The sequence below is a fragment of the Sinocyclocheilus rhinocerous genome, unplaced genomic scaffold (assembly GCF_001515625.1).
Source record: "Sinocyclocheilus rhinocerous isolate Xijiao unplaced genomic scaffold, SAMN03320098_v1.1 scaffold3355, whole genome shotgun sequence".
Classification (NCBI taxonomy): domain Eukaryota; kingdom Metazoa; phylum Chordata; class Actinopteri; order Cypriniformes; family Cyprinidae; genus Sinocyclocheilus; species Sinocyclocheilus rhinocerous.
This window is the reverse complement of record NW_015665856.1, coordinates 12,624-21,394: the sequence shown is the minus strand read 5'-3', so window position 1 is coordinate 21,394 and position 8,771 is coordinate 12,624.

Genomic DNA, 8,771 nt, shown 5'->3' with positions numbered 1-8,771 from the left:
TGTCAGATATTTCAGTATCGGTATCAAAATATAGATATTTATGATAACACTACCATGTAGTTTGTTTCTCCAAACTTTGAGTCCATAAATTACGCTGAGCTCGCCCACTGTCTGATCAGCTCTTCACCTGCTTCAGTGGCGGCTTTTCCAGCTTCAGATATCAAGGCTTTTATTGGTCCCTTTACGATCGGATATCTTTATTGGCTACTGAAGTGCCATCAAAGGTTTGAATATCAATTCAAATTGTGGGCGTACTCAGTAACGAACTGTGATTTAAGAGAAACGAAGTAGATTATTTTGCTTAATTTGTACTTAAGTACAAGTAAAAGTACAGCTTTAAAAATATACTCAAAAAAGTACAAGTACCCGAAAAAACTACTTAATTACAGTAACGTGAGTAGTTGTAATTCGTTACCTCCACCACTGCCACTCGAATACAAATGACCGCTCACAGCAAGTCAACAAAAAACTGGACCGATGAACTGTTTTTTTTTATTTGTTTTTTTTATATTTTAATATATTTATATTCTATTTGATTCTAACAAGTGAAAATAAGCTGTTATTTCCTTAAAGGAATATTTAACATCTCAAAAAATAAAATTTGGTCATAATTTGCTCACCATTACCTTTTTTGCAATATTAAAGTTGTACATTAGAATTATCCGCTTGTGCTGAATATTTTTTTGGAACCATATATATATATACACTTTTTTTTTTTTTCTCAGGATTCTTTGATGAATAAGTACAAACAAATTTCAAAATATAAATCGCTTGTAACAATATATTTATAAAGTATTACTTTTATTCAGCAGGGGTATGTTAAGTTTAACTAAATAAATAAGGAACATTGATAATAAATCAGCATATTAAAATGTTTTTTTAAAGGATTATGTGACACTGAAGACTGGACTAATGGCTGTTGAAAATTCAGCTTTGCATCAAAGGAATAAATAATACATGTATATGAAAAATAGAAAAACATTATATTATATATAAATTATAATAATAATTCACAATATTACTATTTGTACTGTATTTTTCATCAAATAAATGCAGCCTTGATGAGCACAAGACACTTAAAAAGCTATTACTGATCCCAAACCTTTGAATTGATATTAGCTACTGAATTAAGTGAATTTTTTTTTTATCAATTTCTGTTCTATTCTATTCTATTCTATTCTATTCTATTCTATTCTATTCTATTCTATTCTATTCTATTCTATTCTATTCTATTCTATTCTATTCTATTCTATTCTATTCTGCATTTACTCACATTTACATGAAACATGACATATAAACATCAGAGTTAAGTATATGCAGAATGCTAAATCAGTTTATTTTCAGCATTCAGCATTATTTTTGATATATTCACCCCGGTTGCATATTTATGCATCTGTTTGACCGCTTTATGGCCTGTGTACACCTCATGTCTCCTATCGCCCCGTCAGATACCCTGAGGAGGACCGGGCAGGTGAATGCATGAGTCATGAATCAGTGTTGACAGATGGAGGAGACACAGAATGATATGGACAGGCTAAATAGAATAAAACATTGCACGCAGACAGCCGCATTGCCAAAAAAATATTAATCTTCAACTCAACCGTTCTTGTTTTTCTGCCTTAGTATAGACCTCTGACGGAAATCAATCTAACTTTCATTTAATTTCAGATGAATTCTGTTGCTAAATGTAGCATGTATAGTCTGCTTCGTCAATGGGCAGCAGGAGACAGCATGATGGGATTTGAAAGGGTATCTGAAAGATGTGGACAGGATCCTAGAACTCACGTCTTGCACCATCAATTTTTACTATGTCACATTCCAGCATATTATGACAGTGGGCCCAGAGGATCTATTAGCAAAATGTACAGATGAGTGCCAGCTGCACTGGGTCCAGATAAAGAATATGAGTCTGTAAATGTTAGGAGAGTTACTTAAAACAGCATTATATAAGACAGTGTATGTCTGTATTGGACTGGCTGATTTTATAAGAATATGTGACAACCATAAAAACATTATGTTATGATATATGCTATATTTAACAGCTTCATTACTTTGTATAATTGTGTAAATATTATTAATGTGGACTCATAAAAGTGAATATGCATGCACAACTATATGGCATTGGTAGCTACACTACCAGTTGCTGAACACAATATTGTATTATTATATAATCTGAAGAAATTGCTAACTGTTAGTGTCATTAACTCATCCTGCGCTGTTTGTTGTTATGGAAAAGAATGCTACCTCAACCCGGCTTGATGAGAAGAGGTGTGCTATTTGTTTTCTAAGTGATCAGGCTAATAATAAAATGGGTGAACAAAATTTCCATGATTGAAATTGAAGGAGGCACCACAAGACACATCAAGGAACCAGAATATCTAGAACAGAGGTGTAAAGTATTGGAGTAAATGTAATTAGTTACTGTACTTGAGTATATTTTCGGGTACTTTGTAGTTGTACTGAGTATCAAAGATATTAGCAACGTTTACTCTTTACTTCACTACATTTTTGAATGAGTATCTGTACTCTTTACTCCACTACATTTGAAATGAGTGTTGCAGTTACACATTACATTTTGCATGGACCTAGCTTTTTCTGCAGCAGTTTATTTCTGCTACAAAAGACGTGATACTGCCTATTACAGGTCACTGAAAGTACTGCATCTTATGTGTTTTGCGCTTACTCACCCAAACTTTTCAACAAGGCTACTTTATGTGAATGCGAGTTCCTTAAGTATTTGTGAATCACAGGTGTTTTATATATGAGATGAGGACATGACTGCAGCCGGCAATGAGGCCCAAACCAGCACATTCACTGCAAGAAGGCTTCGGCTTTTTTATTTGACTTAACATTATTTTATTTATCCATTATACTGAAGAGACATTTTTGAAAGATGTTGTTTTTTGTTTGTCTGTTTGTTTGTTTTGTTTTGTAATTTTGAGCTTCACTGTAAGGTATCTGTACTTTTACTCAAGTATAGTTTTTAGGTACTCTTTAAACCTCTGATCTAGAATAACTATCATGCTAGCAACCACCCAGAACACCTTAGCAACCACCTAGCTTTGTTACGGCAGCCAACCAGAGCACCTGGCTATATGCAAAATGTATGCATTAATTATCATATTTTCAAGAAAATAAGTCACAACTGACTGCAAGTAGCACCGGGTCAAAGTTACATTGTGTAAAGGGGAAAACATTGGTGTATAAGTCACATTTTATGATTACATTTAGAAATTGTCAGTAATTGCAATTAAACTTAAAATGAAAATCTGATTTGGTCTGATCTTCATCTAAAAGAAAGATCCCAAGGATAAGACCTTGAGAAAAATACCTCAAGAAAACTCTGTGAACGTCTTTGTTCATATGTCTGCTATCATAAAAACTCTGAACAGCAATTATGTGCATGAAAGGACATCATGTAAGAAACCACTGCTGAACAAAATAAATCTTGTTAACAGTTAGCAATTATTGGCAAAACGTGGCACAGGGGCTCTACGTGCCCCCTGGAACACAGTCAGAAAACTTGACTTAGAAGAAAAAAAGTGCACTGCACGCAAACATGTGAAGCATGGTGACAGGAACATTATGGTTTAGTGCTGCTTTGCTGACTCATGGTCTAGAAAGTTTGCAATATTGAAAAATAAAAATAATAATTCAAGAGTGTATAAAGGCATTGTACAGGAGAATGTCAGGACAGTGTTTCATTTTTGTTGAGGAATTGTCCAAAATTGGTCAAAACTCTTATAAGCAGCTAAAGGAAATGTTTGGTAAAGGGGAATTAGGTCTGGATCCAATTCTGAAGACACTGAATCAGTATCAAGCTTGATCCAGTACAAATCTTGTCGAAAAATGAACTGACCATCCACCATTTTGCTGTACAAACTGGCTAAGGATTAATTTATAAATTAATGTTTTGATGATTGTACCTCTCAATCTAAACCAATTGCAAAACAACAAACACATCAGCCAACCCGCGCAACATCTGATTATATGTGACTGTAACTACTGACCACAGGTAAGCTAAAATGCACTTTTGTTTTATTTTATTCACAGCCTTCTCTCCACTGGACAAAAGGCGCTAGTCTCCTGGCACGCATACATACCAGCTGTGTCAGGGGCTTGTTTTGGCAGAAAACCATGGCAAAACAAAAGAGAGTATTAGTCCTGCTGTCATGGCCGTGGAGTGGCGGATCAATCTCGATTTGGAGTGCTGGGTGTTTTGGGTGATGGTAGCATTCAGCCAAGCCCCCCTCTGCCACACTTTCACCGGGGTGTAATACACACCAGCATGCAACCGATGCTGTGGAAACATTGCAGTCTATCGTTTTGCCAGTGGTGGCGCATGTGATTCATCTTCGTCGAGGACAACTGCTTCTCCTTGTTCGTCTGCTTGAAAACATAGGGCTCAGCTGAGCGAACATGTCTGATTCTGCCAACGGCCCTATTTGAATTAATTTGCAAATTTCTGCAGCAGGGAGAAGATTGGAGCTTTACGCACCACATTATGGTTGGGGCCATGTTGTGTTCAGCTATCTGGGTCGAATCAAAATGATTTTGGTTGTAGAGATTGAGGTGATTTTTTTGAACAGCAGGGAGACTGGAAGCGGTGACATCGCTGTGCCTTCAGAGTGACACCCTGTTCATTTGTGAACTCAAGACCGAGTGGCTGCTTTGCTTCACAGATTAGATCAAAACTGGCAATGTCAGGCTCCATAAACCAATATGCATGACTTTGTGTACCCTCGGGAGGCTTTATTTTTTGTAAATAGAGGCGTGACGTTACTAAAACATGCTTTTTGTAATTGTGAATGTGATGGAATAAAGAAGGACAGTTGTTTCAAGCCCAATGCAAACTGCATGGTTTTGGCCACAACAAATTTCTGGAATCGTAAGTGATCAGGCTAATAATAAAATGGGTGAACAAAATCTCCATGATTGAAATTGAAGGAGGCTATGTGCTATGTAAGGCTATGTGGCCACCAAAGCATTTTTTCCCGGGACTAGCGTATTTTTCCAATTGTTTTAAGTAGGAACGCCACGAATGCCAGCAGCGTGACAAAGCGTCTTGTTGATGTTTTTTTCTTGGTGCAGAGAGTTAAATAATGTTCAACTTTGGGTAAAACACAGCGCTCATCACTCATTGTTTTATTCAGCCGTCCAATCACAGTGGAGGAGGGGCGGGGAAAATACCACACTGACCAACCGTCACATCCTACCTGTATTACGACTGAACAACAATGGAGGAGAAGTTAATATTGCTTGTGTCCGTGTATTCATGTCTGTATCAGATGGGATTCCTGGACTACAACAAATATTGATATGAAAAATGCTTGCAACATTTTATTTGTGATGTGTCTGCCACTGAAAGTGTCTCAACTGAAAAAACAAACAAAAACATGGCATCACAGAAAGCGCTCACAGCTAGATATTTTCAGCAGAGCGCCTGGTGTTTTCAGCTAGCTAAAAATACTTTGGCGGACACATGGCTTAAATAATTTCTGTTGTTGTACGGTAAAATTATGAGTCTCTGTTCGCCTTGTATGACGGTTATAGACATAAATGTTTATAGGTGAATAAATGTTCTTTGCGATTAATCTTGGCATCCAACAAAGTCCAGGCAGTGTTCGAAAATTATCTCTTACGGTTTGCGTCTGCAGAAGAACAATAGAAAGGCGTCTCGTACTGAACGAAAAGTACCGCATCATGCTATGCCTGACTGTTCAAAATCCTCCCACACTCACACCACCACTTTTTTTTACAAACACCTCAATTCAAATTCATTGATGCCACTTTGTTTATTTTTTTTAATTAACTTTTACCCGAATGGTGATCAAATTATTTCGATTTTGGACTGCTGCCTTGAACTTGTCCAATCCAGTCTGTGATCGCCTGTCAACGAATCGTGGCTAAATGTTTTAGCTTCAGTTTATCGTACAGTCACATCACATATCTGCCTTGTCTATCTTCTTGAGATCACAATGTACAGTCTGCCAGGGTATTATTTTAAAGTATTAAAAAAAAAAAATCATACAGTGCATAGCGGGCTTTACTCCGACTCTGAAAATCCAGACCACCCTGATGTCTGAATCATGTCGATGGATGGCGGACATTGTCAGCTTTCCGGCCCCAAACATAAATCAAGGAGAGCATGGTCAGTGGAGGGACACTAATTACCCAGGCTGAAAGGGCTCAAGCTACAGCCACTCCAGCTTCAATCTCCACATGTCAGTCATCCTGAATTGGACAAGAGCGGGAATGAGATTTGAGGGCTATGGCGGAAGGGAAGAAGTGTTGCATAAACAGCCGTTTGTGACAGCTCTTGGCAATGGCACAGCTAAATTATGGCAGACAGTCTGACCTCTGACATAAACTGTGGTTCTTCAGAGACTTTCATTGTTGTCTGAGCCCTATGGGATAACTGACAAGACCATTCACTGCTTCTCCCTGATATGAACAAGGCCCCAAAGAGTTTTATTGAAGCTTTCACAGGTGATATGTGGATTTAGATTCATTCACCCATGGAAACAAATATGCAAACTCGTTTCTAACAATTCCCCAGCTGTTGCTTATCATATTCCTTTACCATAATATTAAAAAGTCCTACTTAGTACGCTATTCTTAGAAATTTTTGCTTCTATAATCTGACATATTTCAGAGTGTAACATTTAACTGAGAAAAAAAAAAAATATATATATATATATATATGAGCAATATCACTCGAGTACGAGAGCGATATACCGGCTCTATATCAGCATGGCTGTGATTAGGCCAGAGGCACAAGGCCGCAGGCCGAGTGCCGGAGGCAATCACAACCGCTGATATAGAGCCAGTATCGCTCAAGTACGAGAGTGATATTGCATTTATACAGCTAGACGTTTCTTCTTATATTAACTAACGTACTCTACGAGTAGCTCAGTGAATAATAATAAAAAAAAACATAGACATAGAAAAAGTGGAGTGATACAAAATTGTGAAAGGGCGTTCCAGACAGACATAGAAAAAGCGGAGTGATACAAAATTGTGAAAGGGCGTTCCTGTAGCGATACCAGTACAATATCTCACGGTTCTCAACCAATCAGATGTGAGAACCAGAACGAACTGTTGTGTATATATATATATATATATATATATATATTTGACAGGACAGGATATATATTTGATAATGACAGGACTTGATCATGAAAAGTAGGCATTACACACTGTACCAGAATGGAGTCCGATTGATTAATAGTGGTTGGGACTGAAAAATAGGAGAGCTTGATGACATCTGCCCAAAAAGAAAGCTAATCCATCTTTCAAACAGCATGTTCTGTGTAGGGTTGTGGGAATGCTGGAGTGTCCAAAGGCAGGGAAACACCCTGGATGGATGGCCAGTCCATTACAGACATGAGCTGCATTGTTTTTTTGTTTTTTATGCCCTTCCCTCTAGGCCTGTCGCAATAATCAATATATCGACTTATCGCGCAATATATGTACATGACCTCAATAATTTTTGGTGACGCAATATATCGCACATTATATTTACTTAAAAATTTATGTCACCATGTTTTGTACATTCCACTTGCGCCTGTGTCTTTTGCTGCTTCTCTGTACCATGCAGTATGTCAAATTGGCAAGTCCTTGATCACTTGGAATTAAAAAAAAGTAACTAATTTCATTAGTAGCGTACAGAAAGGAAATTAATGCATTGCATTACTTTGTGTTACTTTTTATTACCTGAGCTGGTCTTACAAAAATCCCAGAAGTTATCATTTTTGGCAGATGTAAAGGCCTTTTCACTCCAAAAGTGAAACTAATAAGCCTCCTGCTGAAAGAAGTGCCTCTGCACCTCACTCCCAGTTTCTCTCAACACTTGGACAGGAGAATACATGTCAGTGAATAAATGGGAAAACAAAGTAACTTGCGTTACTTATTTGAAAAAGTAACTCAAATATTTTCTCATAAATTTAAAAGTAATGCGTTACTTCACTAGTTACTCAAAAAAAGTAATCTGATTATGTCACTCACGTTGTTTCCCCCAACACTTTTTATTAATATCGCTTATCGCAATTATTTCTGGGGCAATATATCACACAACAGTTAGTTGTTATTGTGACAGGCCTACTTCCCTCCATCTAGTTGACTTGGATGCACATAATTGCTTTCATTGCACGAGTGAACACTGCTGTGTACCATGCAGTATGTCAAATTGGCAAGTCCTTGATCACTTGGAATTAAAAAAAAGTAACTAATTTCATTAGTTACCTTTTTTAAGGAAATTAATGCATTGCATTACTTTGTGTTACTTTTTATTACCTGAGCTGGTCTTACAAAAATCCCAGAAGTTATCATTTTTGGCAGATGTAAAGGCCTTTTCACTCCAAAAGTGAAACTAATAAGCCTCCTGCTGAAAGAAGTGCCTCTGCACCTCACTCCCAGTTTCTCTCAACACTTGGACAGGAGAATACATGTCAGTGAATAAATGGGAAAACAAAGTAACTTGCGTTACTTATTTGAAAAAGTAACTCAAATATTTTCTCATAAATTTAAAAGTAATGCGTTACTTCACTAGTTACTCAAAAAAAGTAATCTGATTATGTCACTCACGTTGTTCTTTAAAATGACAATAATATCGCTTATCGCAATTATTTCTGGGGCAATATATCGCACAGCAAAAAGTTGTTATTGTGACAGGCCTACTTCCCTCCATCTAGTTGACTTGGATGCACATAATTGCTTTCATTGCACGAGTGAACACTGCTGTGTACCATGCAGTATGTCAAATTGGCAAA